The sequence below is a fragment of the Micrasema longulum genome, unplaced genomic scaffold (genome assembly GCF_059751315.1).
Source record: "Micrasema longulum isolate JH-2025_06_02 unplaced genomic scaffold, ASM5975131v1 h1tg000972l, whole genome shotgun sequence".
NCBI lineage: Eukaryota > Metazoa > Arthropoda > Insecta > Trichoptera > Brachycentridae > Micrasema > Micrasema longulum.
Genome location: NW_028278163.1, coordinates 107,026 through 123,137, shown reverse-complemented (window position 1 = coordinate 123,137; position 16,112 = coordinate 107,026).

Below are 16,112 nucleotides of genomic sequence, written 5' to 3'. Positions count from 1 at the left end.
TTAAAAAAATCAAAACCACACGTTTTGTTGTGGTTATTTTAAAAAAAATTATGAATATATACTTTCTTTTCTACAGATTCCTACGTATCTCTATGCGTGGTATGTTTTAATTTTATTTAATGCAGCCTTTAACAGTGATTTTCGCTGAATGGCTGTAACTCTTCACATCCGGTACAATCTCAAACTTTGCACTCAAAAATATTATTACCCCGTAGTAAGCCAGCAAAATGTTTTGTTCGAGTGTGGAAAAATTTTCTTCAAACTCAAAATGGATGCCGCGGAGGGGTCGTTAGGGAATCATTGTTTGCAAGCACTTGTGAGACATAAATGCTTTATTCAAATGCAAATGGTGAAGTGAACATTTGCTAGCAACGGCTTTAAATGTTTCGAAATAAACGATTCCCATTTCGGGTGAAATATTATGCTAACACCCCCCAGAACTCGTGGCTTTATATTCCTTGCGCTTTATAAATGTTTTTATTTGATTTTTATATTTCAAATCACCGCTGTTTGTGCAGTTAAATTGCAATCATTAGCTTTATGAGATGCAAGTGTCTTTTTTACGGAAGTTTTAAATTTATGCAGGTTGTTCATAATAAAGAAAATGACGAAGTCTAGTGGTTTTTTAAATACTTCTTAATTTGTTGGCAAAACTAAAGTAAAAATAAATATTTATTTTTTTATGTATCGCATATATCAGCGTTATATTTTTTTTATTTTTGAAATTACTCCACGTGTAACGTCTCAAGTACTCTTCCCTTCTTCTCGGTAAGTTCTGCTGATTGGTCAATTAACCAACCGTAATCCGGAAATCTATCAAAATTTTCTTATAATTGGTTGAACTATTGACGTCATGCATAGTAGTTCGTTTTTATTAAAATCATTTTTATAATTTTTTTCGTACATTTTAAAGAAACTTTTCCGTATAATTAATTGAATGCTTTAATTTTTACCGCGCGTAATACATTTTTTTTCAAAACACATAAAAAATGATAATCCTCCTTTCTGAACCCAGTGTTGCATAGAGCACTGCATTTGTAAACCAAATGCAGCATTCTTAAAAATATATTTTTTTATGTAAGATTATAAAAATATTTACATTTCGGTGGTTTGAAAACGTGTTGGATTGTACCTTATTTGTAGCACCATTGTCATTAAGCTACCAACCATCAAATATCATACATTATTAAGAACATACTTAATCTGATATATAACTTGCAAGATCTATAATCTGGATAGCAACCACGGATTACAGGAGTATTGGCCAGGGTGAGTTGAGATGTGTAAAGAATTTGAAAAACCCCTTCAATACCTTCTGTTGGCTACATTTGATTTATTCAATTGTTCAATTGAAAATATGGTGGATCTCAAAAGACTACCAAAGTACTTCAAACTACAGAATCCAAGAGTATGGAATTATTGCCTGAATGATAAACATCGAAATCCAAGAAAAACTCTTTCGACTTCCTGTAATTTTAATTGTGCGGGACCGATTTGATTTTTCAGACCAATCAGAACCGTTTGGGCATGAGTTAAGTGCAATAATTTTAAAGGGCTCAAGATGCATGATGTGTATTATAACCTCAATGATTTTATTTAAGAAAACCAAACCTGTTTTTTTGTTACGCAAAAGCATTATGAAGCAAAGTTTTGTTAATACATAACGTTTCCACCTCTCGAATACAATTAAAACGCGTGTTCAGAGAGGGCATTCGTTTTACATTAATTTTTATTTATGTACATTAACAGGATGACTGGATTTCATTTCGCCATAGCATATATAGAAAGTCATTTGCTTATTGTTGGACCTTACTTTCCTTAGCTCAAGTCTTAAGTTTGGGAGATGTGTAATTTTTTATACTTTAGCATTCGGAACTTATTTTTTTTTCATTATAATAGTGTTTTTTAATTTTTGTTAGTAGTCATAAATATTTCTGATTAAAGTACGTCAGAATTTTCCTCAAACAAGGGTTAAAATATAATTTTACGCTTTAAAAAAAAAGGTGATGAACTAGAAAACTAACTTTTAAAGTTTTTTTTTATTTCAGGTTGAGTTTGATCGTTAAGTTTATTATAAAGTTTTTTTTTAAGCGTAATATCTAATTTTTAACCTAAGTTTGTAAGAAGTTCTGACGTATTTTAACAACAAATGTTTGTGACTACTGACAAATAATAAAAAAAAAATCAAACTTAGAGGATTAAGCAGTCAAATATGTTATTATTTATTCTAAAAAATATTTTGTCATTTTAATAAACTCCCACCAAAAATTTTTAGTAATTTATTTTAAGGTTTTTTGTAAGCTTAAATAAAAGGTATTTTTGGGTTATTTTAAACTGGTTCGTTAGAACATCACTAAAATATGTTGGAATTATAGTATTTGGAAAGCAAACTGCATAAGTTTCCAGACTATTCCACGACGTAAGTCAGATATTATGATTCCCGTGGGAGTAATGTCGGATATGAATAATTCATTGGCAATAATGAATCGGTAATTGCAATCTCCTTCTGACTTAAGTGTTTCTCATATTTGATCTCGAGAATCTACTCAAAGTGAATCAAATAATAATATTGATTGCATTGGTGTTTGATTCAATTTAAAACTTAACCTCTTGTTAATAATATTAAATATATCACATACCTATTTCTTACACTAACAAAAAACTAATTTACTCGGACAAATGTTTACTTCTTAGTGTTTTACGTAATATTTCCTTGGGTAATGCGTTATACTAAATTATTGATTTTAAAGTTTGTACATATTATGTTGTACGTACCAACCGTTCTTGTATTCTGTGAATGTCTGCTTATGTTTTTTGTCATTTTTTATTTTGTGTCGTTGGGCGAATTCGGAACACCTTGGTTGAATGAACCTTTTCGAAACTTTTAGATTTAGGTTCTGCAGTGCAGGTGAGGAAACACCTATACACATTATATGTGAATGTGGTGTTTTACATCCTTAAAGAAGCCTCATTCTCAAGGGACCACTGATTAAACCTGAGAATATTAAAAAAACTCGCCCCCTACCTAATAGCCCGATACTTTACGCATTGACTTCCACACAGTAGCCAGGCTCGTTATAGATCTAGGTTTGAAGGGCGAGAACCATTCGCGAAGACCTGTCACAATAGATCTTCACAGGTCGCAGTGACGTCAGGAGCTTGCATAGCACTGACCCCCATCACTAAGAATAGATGAACTACGTATGATTATTTGATTAATTTGTTCAATGAACTCCACCTGCACTTAAGGCCTCGGCCCAGAAAACAAAATGGCTGTCTCAGAGTTCCAAAAAATATTTACGTTTACAGACGTCAAATGTTTTTTGCATTTTATGCTATTTTGAGTATCATCGAAAATCACACACATTAGCGTATTACCAAAAAATTCCGAGAATGGATCAATTATTTTATAATAATAAATAATTTCAAGTACCTATACTTAACCACGAAGTATCAAAATTAAGTTGAGGAGACTAATATTAACTGTTGATAATGATAATAATATGGTTTAATGAATACTTTTACTTGCACTGAAGTATTTGGTGGAAAATGTTTGCCTTAGTCATTTTAAATGAAGTTATGAGGAAATGAAAAAACGTGAACCATTAACCCAGATTAATAATAATCTTTTCACGTAAGAACACAACACTTATTGATCATAATGGTGTTTTAATTTTTTTCTGAGGTTCACTAGAATAGTTTTTATATTGATTAACAATTATGTTTAAAGCAATTAACCTTTTTTAAGCAAAAAAACCCAGGCAAACGGCGCTGGCGGTTTGAATAGAAGTTTTCTGAAGTATGTCTACGTGCGCTGTCAGTGCCTGGGCCTTTGAAGAAGGGATTTTGCTTGAAGCGTCTCCAACTCCGCTTTTTCTTTTGAATACGACTACCCCTACTGTTGGAGTAAAGTAAGGTAAGTCATTAATAAGTTATTTTTCTAACCGCACAGAGTGGAACATATCTACTGAATCACTCTTATAAATTAAAGCGTTTCTGGATCATTATTATAACATGGAAGGTAGAATGATCAGTCTTGCGCTTCAGTTTCCAGTCCCGGAACAATATAATGTTGCAGCGGAGAATCAACTTTAAAACCAATATTTTACGCCCATATTGCCAGAAATCGAACCCAGACGTCAAATATGGAGGCAAACGCGACATCCACTACACTTTGAGGCGGAAATAACTCCACTCAATTTCCTTTTTACAGTTTTCAACCATCAAGTAAAAATCTCTCCTCCAAGATTTTGGTTATATACAATTGTAGGTACTGATCAGCGTAAGAGTCCCTTTTTGCCAAGAGTTCAAGAGTCATTCCAGCTAAAGCGTCAGACTGCTCCATTTACTGGTCTTCCTGGGTTCTTTAATTATTGTGTGGCTGTGATGTCACACGAGTCGACATAGGATACAAGACTTTATATTATATCTCTCTTTTTTTTTTTTAATGATGAACTCTTATTTTTTGTAATCTTCAAATGGACATTTTCTCACCGGGTTTAAAAAACAAAATTTATATTACAATGCTGGATGTTAATACAAAAAATATTTATCCTCGCTTCGCGAAGAACAAATGTCCGCTAATTCAGCAACACATCTGTATAAGAGAGAGCACGAAGATATAACTCATAACAAAGAAAACAGAAACGCTGTTCTATGGTGGGTGTTGTTTAAAACAGATTCAGTGGTTCAGTCTTCAGTCGGTCTATGACAGTGATGAGGGGCGCACACGCGTAATTTAAGCAGCGTATTAATGATTTTAAATTTATTTTGCTATGACAGGGCTAGTTTATATGCAAAAATTATGGAAAAGGAATTATGAAAAAGTATGTTTTCATGTTTTTTTTTAATGTCTGAACTTTAGAATATTCCGTCTTTTACTAGTGGTAACACGATGTTACACCACCACGCGCAAAGGGATTATTTACCACAGTCTTTTAAGAGTAAAAATAAAATCAGATGTACAAATGCAGTGCCCTACGCGGCATCTTGTGTGAATAGAGGTACAATGAGCTTTCCTGCTAGGCAGGTTTACCTTCATGTAACTTCAAATAAAACCATTGATATCTTGTACCTAAAAAATGATAGCTTATTTATTAAATCGTGTATATTACACAAAGAACCTTATTTCATTAAAACTTGTATTGAGTTTGCCGTAAATTCTGTAAGCTCGGCTTTGAATATTAACCTGTGTCAACAGTGCTATCGGGACTCAGAGCTGAACTTTGTGAGGGAGTGCATATCCAAGTACTGTTCCTTCATACACGCCCTAAAATACGAAAGATCAGTATGCAGCTGCTCACGATAACCGCCTATGAACGGAGTCGGAACGAAATTCTGTATTAACTTTTGTGCCTAGGGGAATTATGGATAACGCTCGGGGAATTTAAACTTATATTTTGCGAGTACAATTTATGTATATTACGAAAGACATCGCGAAAATGTATGCATCGCTAAACTCAAATTCGTACCGTATAATCGATTTTAACAACATTTTAGTAGATATTTTCAATGGACGCTGCAAACTCCGAGGACAATTGTCATCAAACGGAGGCGATTTAGCTGGCTGAAACATATACTGCTGATACCTCTTGAGAACCTAATAGCCCAGGAGTTTTAGGTTATAAATTCAAAATGTTTCATAACCAGCCAATTTTTTATATACATGTTCTAGATGTGGCTCTTAATTTTTACTTAAAACTCCCCACCCCTCCCCGCTTGCGTCTTAAGATATTAAATTATACAGATGTTCGGTGGTGTATAGCATACTTAAAACCGTAATTACTTTTAAACGCAAGCAGCTAAAAGAACTTAATGAATGCCGTTTAAATAAAAATATCATGGTTCTATTTATTCAAAAAACATTGACAATATTTTGAGTTTGTCCAAATTTTTCTAGACAAGGACTGTATTCAACTTCCTGGGGAGCTGTTTATATTAACATATTACAACAGAGATGAAGAACATTTAAGAGAAGGTAATATAGAAGTCTAGGCATCTACAGGGCTTATGACCTGTCAATGGCTGGTTTAAGTGGCCACTTTACACTCCGTTTCAAAATTATTTGTCATATTTGTGTATTGTGCGTCCAAGACGGCAAATAAAACTGGACGCTTTTTTGGGTTTTTGGATGGTTCTAGCTCCCATTAGAAACAATTGATAAAAAAAGCAAAATGATAGAGACACGCCATTGGTAAATATTCATATTGGGTAAAAAAAAACATTGTTGCAGTGCCAGTGGTACAATTTAGGGGGAAAATACGGACATTCATTTGTATGAAGAATAGTGAGAGTTGTACGTTGTGATAAGGTAGTCAGTTATCTTCAAACCCGCAGAATAAATCAATCACTCACACACTACTAGATACAGTGTGATCCCTTCAGGGTGCATTATAATTCCTCATTGCTCACCCCAGCGCCCTGTGCCCTAAACAGCCTGGGGCCTAATGAATCCACCCCTGGACACTGCTAGAAATAAAAGTTATTTCATGGCCTTTAGGACGATTTTATTCGAGCGTTATTTCCTTTCATGTTGTGATGTCTGATGTTTTCTTGGAATTCATTAAAATATTCAATATTCCACCCTATTTTAAAGGGATCATAATTCATTTACACCGTTTGTGTTTTTCAATTCGAAACTTATTTCGTAATTAATTCCTTTGTTACAAAAGTTTCATAATATCCATCATTATCACAGCGACATTTTGGAGAAATTTAACACTCAATCAATGTAAAGGAAAACAATTTAATTTACTATGATTTAAAATTATTAAATTATCTTAGATAATTTATATCTTGTAAATAGAGCCACGAATAAATTTCAGCTTCAAAGTTCAGATTACCACCCATAAAAACCTGTATTTGATTTTATATGAATAAACTTTATTTAAAAAAAAATAATTACATCAATGTATACTTAAAAAGGGTTTGATGATGATAATGATAAAAAAAAACGCGAAAATTGTTTAGAAATGAAAATATCATTTTAAGTATTTCAAAATCTCTGTATGAAAAGGACCCTTTGAAAGTTAGTTACTGATATAATGCAACAGAAATAAAGAACATTTTTAAGAAAGAACCTTACGTTTTCAATAGAAGCGCTTAATATTTGACAGTGAGTAGCAGCCATGTTGGTGAAGCTACAGATGTCAAATTTCAAAGTTTTTAAAATTAATGTTCGGCAAATTATCATAAAAACTTATAGTGCTGAGCAATGCGTAAAAATTATTTAACTTTACTTTCAAAATAAGTGCTTAATTCTAAGTACGTTTTGGATGGAAGATCATCTTCAGCGACAAGCAAAATTGTCACTTTTAGGGAGATAACTAAAAGGAGATAATTCCCTTGTTTGTCTTTGCTTCATAGTTTTATGTTCTTTTTGTTCAGTTTCTTGTATATATTCTTCATGTTACTGCCGTTATTTGCTGACGCTGTATATTAAAAAAAAAAAAAAAACAATCCAGATGAGATACATCATTTGCAAATGCATCCAGAAAAAGTGACAGTTTGGTGTAGATTTTGATCCTGCGGGAAATTGGCCCGTAGTTTTTCTATAATAAACACATGAACAGACACCGCCATAACTGGAAACTGTGAGAAGTACAGGTTGATGATAACCATTTTTTTGTAATCTAAATTGGAAAATAATTATCCTAACGATATGAGGTTTCAACAAGATGGCGCTGCGTGCCATACGGCGTATGCAGCGATGGCTATTCTGCCCGACAAATTCTACGGCATAGCTATCTCGCGTTTCGGCGACGTCAACTGGCCACCAAGATCGTTCGATTGAACTCCATAAGACTTTTTTGTGAGGCCACGTTAAATCACTGGTCTATGCAAATGAGTTGCAGACGTTTGACGTCTTAAACATTAATTTAAACAAGTCCCACTTCTTATAACTCTTCTACTTGTTTTTGTGAAGTAAAACACAAAAAAGTTGTATTTAAAAGTGTCTTAATATTTTGTAGTTTCTCTCTGTAGGTTATAGTGTTTTTTGCATATTCTCAAATGTAAAAAAAAATAAAAAGTAAAGTCTTCAGCACGGAAAACAACATTGAGGTCACATTACTGAATTATTTGTTATTTATTTGTTTAATTGTTTATTATTTATTTAACGACCAAAAAACTTTTACATGTACGGGGAGGTAATCAAAAATTAATAATTGAAAATTACATGTTTCAAAAACAAATGAAGATACTTCGAACTTAATTATTGTTTATTTATTTTATTAACATAAACGGCAAATCTGCCTTATACAAAAAATTATAATTTGAACATATTTGAATAAATGTTATTAAATATTTGTACATAACCACTTACCGACTTTTCTACGTCTGCCGGTTTCGAGACCTACCCGTCTCTTTATCAGGAAAATTGTTAGTTTTTTTTATAATGTTTTGCTTTTAAGGCCATACTCGCTGATACAACGAGTACGGCCTTAAAAGCAAAACTTTATAAAAAACTAACAATTGTCCTGACGAAGAGACGGGCACGTCTCAAAACCGGTAGACATAGAAATGTCGGTAAGTGGTTGTATACAAATATTTAAAAACATTTAGTAAAATGTTTGACCACAAAGTTAATGCTTTAAATATTAATGAACATAGTTGGTTTAATGAATTTATTAAATTAATTATTATGTAAAAAAAACATTAACTATCGAAGTAAATATTTGAAAGTACTCAAATATGAAAATAAGCGTTTTCATTTTAATTTATTAATTAATATGGTGGAGTATTAAACTGCGTCATTTCGAAGAACGGTAGAAAATTATTAAATTATTTAAAAAAACTAGTATCAGTTATTCCATTGTTAATATTAAAAAAACGTATTAGCTAGCATAAACGCATAAATAATTCATAAAAGTGCACTAGAACGTTAATAAAAATATTGGTTCTGGCCGTAAGAGTAAAAATTGTTATTCAATTTCCCCAAGCACATGTAGGATAATGTAATTTACTGTCATAAAACAAGTATTTCCCTTGTAGCATGAGAATCGTTTGGGCTGCATTAAGCTTTAGCCAAAGCTGGTGCCTGCGTTGTACACGAGCTTCCCTTTATCAAATTACGTTCATCCAACGCATGGACCGCACGGGGGAGCTTTTTATTATACAGCACATATTCCCAAGATGAACTGCAGAACGTACAGGGTGAAAATAATAATATTTCTCAAAATAATATATATTCTGTGCCTGAACAGATAAAAAATACAGTTCTAAGAGTAAAATAAAATGAAACCAGAACCCCGGACGAGTGTATTTGACTCTATGATAATTTATTTATTTATTTACACTTTTTGTCAAAAATACAATTTAATGTTCACTTTGTCCAGCTAACAAGGGTACATACCCAGTTCCAAGCTAGGCAATTACATTCTTATATGTGATAACAGTTAACAAATTAATAGAAAGCACATACTAATAAAATATGAACTTTCTCGTATGCACATTTTGATACATATACATACACACATACTCATGTATACATATGTACATACACATACACGTACATACACCCATGGGAATACACATACATACATTTATAATACATAGACAATTTATTTAAAATGCGAAACTTCATGGTTGCTATCTATATATATATATTTTTAAAGTATTCTTTATTTTTATATTTTATTTTCGACATCCAGTAAGAATCTCCAATCCGTGGCATGCATAAACTTTTCTGACTCCCTACGACCAATGTCATGAAAGAGCGAGGTCAACACCTTCCGCAACTTGACAACACTCCCATCTTTCCAAGATTCTGGAAAAAGGTTATTGACCTTTTTGCCTGCGTAATAGTGTTGTCTCGATGCCAGAACAGTGTTGACCCCTTTATTTGGCAGATCCCTATTAGAGTATCTTGTATTATGGTTGTGGTTGACTCTTGGGTAAAAGTCTCTATTTATGTGTGTAACCACTACCGTTCTCCGAATAATATTCAGTACTCTGAATTCTTTGAAGAGCAAGTCACTTTGATAGCAAAATGTTTTTTTTTTAAATCTTTCTTTTTTATAACTCTCAAGTATCTTGATAAAGGGAATTGATCAGAAAAAAATCTGCTTCGTAATGATAATGTTGTTTCGTTCGCAATTATGTTTAAAGTCGCGTGTGTGATGCATGTAAACATCGATATGAAATATTTGCTTTTGAGGTGGTTTTACGTTGAAATATATGTTGCTTAGTCTAGTTGTCAATCGGCATCTGAAGCGTAAGACTAATCACATTTCTTTTCTGTAACTGATGATCGAGATACGGTGTAATTAATTTCGATCGAAACACCCTGCATTTAGTTAAATTATTTTTTTATATCATTATTTTGCACTGTTATTGTTTGTTTGTAGTATGTATCTTTGTATGAATAAATAAATAAATCAATTGTTTTCTTTTGACAAATATTAATATGGTTTTTTTATTTAACTCTTTGTAAAGAATAATCATGTAGTGATTATATATGGACAAATTTTAACGATACTGAAAATCATTTTCTATTTTAAGGAAAACTGATATTACTGATCATCACACATGTATATTTTTATATCAAAATAATAAATTGTAATTAAATAATATGAGCTCTAGTGTTCACAAAAAAATCATTATTTAAAAAGACCTACTTACGAGTAAACAAAAATTGGAATAATATTTTCAACTTTTCAGATCCTGATACTTGTTCAGAAAACTTTTAAATAACTTTAATGTTTCATATTAATAATAACACTATACATTCTGTTTATTCCATAAATTATAGAAAAAGATTAATTAAACCATGGACTGGTATCAAACTATGGACTGGCAAAGTCAATAAAAAACAATCAAAGATGTTTTTAACTAACCAAGATTTTTTAAAATCTAATAAAATTATAACCGAGTACAAAATATACAGAAATAAACTAACCTCAATACAAGAAAATATAAAGAAAAATATTTTCGAGAAAAACTAACATCAGCCAGAAACGATTACAAATGTTTTTGGAAAGTTATTAACAATATTAATTCCAAAAAATATTATTCATATTTTATCAAAACGTTACTCACAATTTAGAACTGATTGAATAAAAAAAATATATATTAAAAACCAATCAATAAATATACCTTACACTATGTACTACTTTACTTCTTACACTACCTCTGTTTTACGGTTTGTATATTTACTGACTCAAAATATTTATCGATGCCCTTTGAGTGCTTTTAAAGCTGCAATTTGAAAGTGTAAACCAAAAACTTGTAGAAAATACAAACTTGCCTCTTCCTCTACAAAATGATATTCACATTGGTTCGGTTAAGAGTAAAATTATAAAGTTATTATCGACTTTGTACGAAAGTAATGCAATCAGCATCCATTATTTTCAGTTTTCTTTAATAAAATGCAGTATAAGTCAGAAAAAATACTCTTTAAGTCTAATATTAAGTAACAATATGAAAATTTCATTCAATTTTTTTTTTTGTGATAATTATTCAAGAAGCATTTAGTATTTATGACAAATACATTATATATATACTACATTATTACATTAAATATCACTCACTACATTTTTTTATTTATCAATTAAGTTTCTTGGTTTAATCTATTAATTTTTATATATTAACTAACTTTAGTAGGCTTTTACGTTAAACAAATGAATACAAATGTTACTTTATATATTTGTTAGCAGTAAAGTCATAGATTTTTTTATTCCATGTCCGCTCCCTAGTTGGAGCATATGGTGTCCACAAAGATCTGCCAAGCATCTTTGCCAGCTCCTGTGCATCCTCCCAAGTCAAGTTCGCGTCCCGTAGTTCTGACATGAACTGCCAACGAACACTCAGCAGTGGACGTCCAGGACGTCGAGAACCTGATGCCTTGTAAAGTAGGAAAGCGTAGTTAAGGCTCTCAGGAGGCATCCGCAGCACATGGCCAAGCCAACCGTATCGCCTCCGCTTGATGACACCGGAGTTTGCTGCGTCCGTTCTCTTGTTACTTTATTCCTCACAAAGTCAAACCACCGCACAACCAATATTCTTCTGAGACACCTATTTTCAAAACTCAAAATTTCGCTGGTTTGGGCCCCAGTGAGGTGCCACGATTCGCATCCATAGTCATAGACTACATAAAATAAACCAAATTATATCTTTAAAACCAACAAAAAACTATGGAACACATTTACAAAATGGCTAAGTGACCCAACAAATATTCCTACCGTTAACCTTCAACATACTGTGTGAGAAAAACACCATATAGCTACTGTGTGGTAACCTGAGGTTTCCTTATGGCAACCTTTGGTAACCTGTAAGTCTATTTTTACCTTATTAAAATAACATGTGTATCTTGATCAGTGATCTAATAAGATTACATGTCTTTCTCTCAAATAAATATTTTATATATTTGTCTCAAGGTACTTGATATTTTGACATTTTCGGAGATCTTAATGGACAAAATATTCCATTTCAAATTATCTAATGTACCTAAACATGTCTTTTTTTTCTTGTGTGAAAATAACAAAAAGTTGGTGGCAATACTCGTTGTAGTTACCGAGATATTAATTAAGGGCAAATTGCAACGACGTGCCAGTTGCATCACAGAAACAAACAGGTGAGTGAAAGCCTTTCTTTAAAAGATATCAATCCAATCAATTGCCAAGTTTATGCAGTTTTTGAATATGCAAGTAAATATAACAATTAGAAAATTTGATTTATTAATATAAAATAGCGCTGCTTGTGTAATGTGGCTGACGAATTTTATGATCATTAAAGATTTTGCGATTCCTTAAATTCGTATAAAATAAGTAAATTAGATAATTCTTAAAAACCGGCTTAGACGCATGCACGGTTCAAGGTTCTATTTCCGATGCAATCAATATAATATAATGTGTCATTTTTGTATGTTTGAGTATTCTGAAAATTCATTAAAATATTTGTTGCGACCTGTCGTGGTGAAAAATAATTGATGACACGTGTTTATATTTTTAAAATAAATAAAACAAAAACACAATATCCTAAACACACGTAGCAATCCTTTATTTATTTAGTCCTGTTGTTACCTTTGTAGGCGAACATTTTTTGCCGCGTGTATTGCAATTTGTAAATCGGATTTGTCCTTCCCGAGTTGTTCACAAACAAACGGAAAGTGCGCTCTAAAGGACCCAATCAGGTATAATAAGTTGCGCAAACTGAGAGTGGTAGATGGTGGACGGTGGATGGTGGACACTGACCCCTCATTTCACGAGCCCCTGAGAGAGATTCTACCCCTACGGTCACTGGCCTTCTCACCACTTCATCCCTAATAACTCGGCGTATTTCTGATGAACTTTCTGCAAGGGATGAAAGTACGAAACATGAAATAGGGGCTGTTGAAAAATATTCTCACCAACGTGTTAAATATTCAAATATTTTCATTTCTAACGCGCAATCAGTTGTTTTGAAATAATAATAATTATAATTGTTGTTTACAATGTGTATTTGCATCATTTTACATTGAGAGCTGACTTGGAAAAAACAGTTTTATTCAAAACAGTATTTGTTCACTCTTTAAAAGATATGATGATTAAAATTATTATAATCATCAAAATTCCTTTTCTGCAACTAATGATCCAAAGGGCGCTGTGCTATCACACCATCCGCAACGTATTTTGATCATTCTTCTTACATTAATATAAAATTATTGATCTATCGTTTTAGGCGCCAGTCTAGGGACTGTGAAATATTCTAGGTGTATTTTAAGTGAATTTTGTTGTGAATCGATCCCGAGACATCTTGTATAATTAGCAAACTCACCGACCATTTTAGCATAAGGTGGACAATGTTTTATATTATTATTATGTCTGTGCCCAGGCGGATGAAAAATACAAGTCTCCATGTGAAATAGAACAAGAATGTTGGGCTAGTATTTTTGACTGGATGGCTACCCTTAGGTGAAAAACCAAAAAAAGGAAATCAAGTAGAGAAAAAACCGTGGTATAATGCTAAGAGCATTTTACATATCATACTTTATTTTGCGATGTTTATTAGTCTACTTAGGATGGTTTAATTATTTTTTTTTCATAGTTTGTGTAAAAGAAAGCCTTAAATATGTACATAGGTAAAAAAAAACAAATATTTGAGGTCTTATGATATTTGCAATTTTTTATTTTGGGACTATTTTCTTTTACTTATTATATGGAAACTACAATTAACAATGATTAAATTACATATTTTAGATAAAGTTAAAAGATAGATCAACGAAGTTTCTAAATAATGATCATGCTTATTAAATTATGGTATACATTAAATTACGCATTAAATGTGTGCGTGCGTATATATATTTATATATATGTATATGTGTATGAAATATAAGAGGTTGCGTTTGTGTGAATTTGTATGCGGGTAAGTGTTTGGCGTAAACTTGTGCACAATTAAAAAGCAAGTGGGACTGTATCGCAGCCAGATAGAATAAGTTGTAATTTATTTTTAAATAAATTAAAAGGCATGTTAAATATATCAATCGATAAATTTTATTTGATTTAAACAAAACCGATAGAAAAAAGAGTTTTGTATATAGTTTTTGCTTCAGATTGGCAAACGGAATAAATTTTTATTACGCGTCACGCGAAAGTAGATTTTAAAATGCATTTTAGTCGAGAACAAATGTTATATTTAAATTATTTATTGACAATTCTTGATACAATTCCATTGTAATGATGTAATAACTTATATTCACATATAAGTTGTTATTACATCATTACAATGAATTTTCAGCCTGGTCTGAAGATGCCCATTAGAGGGTGAAAGCGCTGATTGGTCAAATAAATAAATTGATGTGTACCAAGTATTTTTTAATTAATAACTTAAATGTAAATATTTGTTATTACATCAGTAAACAACTGTGTTAAAAAATGGTAAACAAATTGTGCCGTGCCATAGGGGGACTCGAATTTTGGACCTGCTGATCCTGAGTCTACGACACTACCCACGGGATCACAACTCATCTCAAAACCTCAACTGTATATATCGTATACCATAATTGATAATAAACGATACATTTCACAATACATCTTATATTGAAAAATTGTAAATTCAAATGTTCTTTCACCTGTCGGTTCCTTCAATAAAATCATTTTATATTTACGATAGGTTTTTGGCAAGAAGGCATTTTGGGACCCTCGTATCTTTGCTGAACATAACCTTAATTGCATGCGTGATGAAACCCATTCACAGCTTGACAAATTAAAGTGGAACCCGTGAAAGGAAAGAGCGAAGAATTGAAAGAATCCAGTAATGAAATCTTCAGCCTTCTGCTTTTGTGCTCACAATGAGTTTTGTAGAGAGCGGAGTCAAAATGGCGAGAAAGAAAGCAATCTCTTTTCTACGTGCAAAGCACGGAATATATAATACAGAACACTTTATTTTGTGTTTATAACAATACATTTTATGTTTGAAACATGCCGACAAGAAAAACCGACATTTATCAATTTACAATATTTTTATTTTGTCCAAATATTGTGACAGAATGGATTTCACCCCCCAAGGAGTCATTAAGATCAACAGATTAATATAAGATAAATAACATAAAAGTTAAGTCAACTTTTTTTTTGTAAATATGGATAGTTGAATTCGACTTTGTAAAGTTTGTTAAAAGGTTGTGAGTGTTAAAATAAAATATTCGCTTGCGTGCGGAGTTTCATTTGTTTATTTCAAAACTTAATTATTATAACAAAGATTCGAATGTAATTTGAACGAGAGGTGTAGACAACATTGAATAAAATTTAGCCGTGTTGAATGAACGCGAATCGAATTTACGTTTACGATGAATGTCGTTAGCTGTGTTGTGTCGGTCGACCGGTACTAACGTTGAACGGAGAGAGTCTGATCTACGTTTTCGTTTCGCGTGATGTTTGGTGTGTTGGTGGGCCTGATAGGTACTTGGTGTTGCCAGTGCCCATAGAAGTCTAGGAATTTAGAGAGCTTATGACTTGTCATTGGCTGGTTAAGTGACTATTTTACACACTATGTAACATTCATAATTTTGCCTTCGTTTGAACATCAATATTTAACCGTGCAAATACCTAGACATTCGTATTTCATTCTCAATGTTCTCCATCTGTTGAAATTTGTTAATTTATTTATTTATTTAATTATATATGTCTAAAGGGATTTTG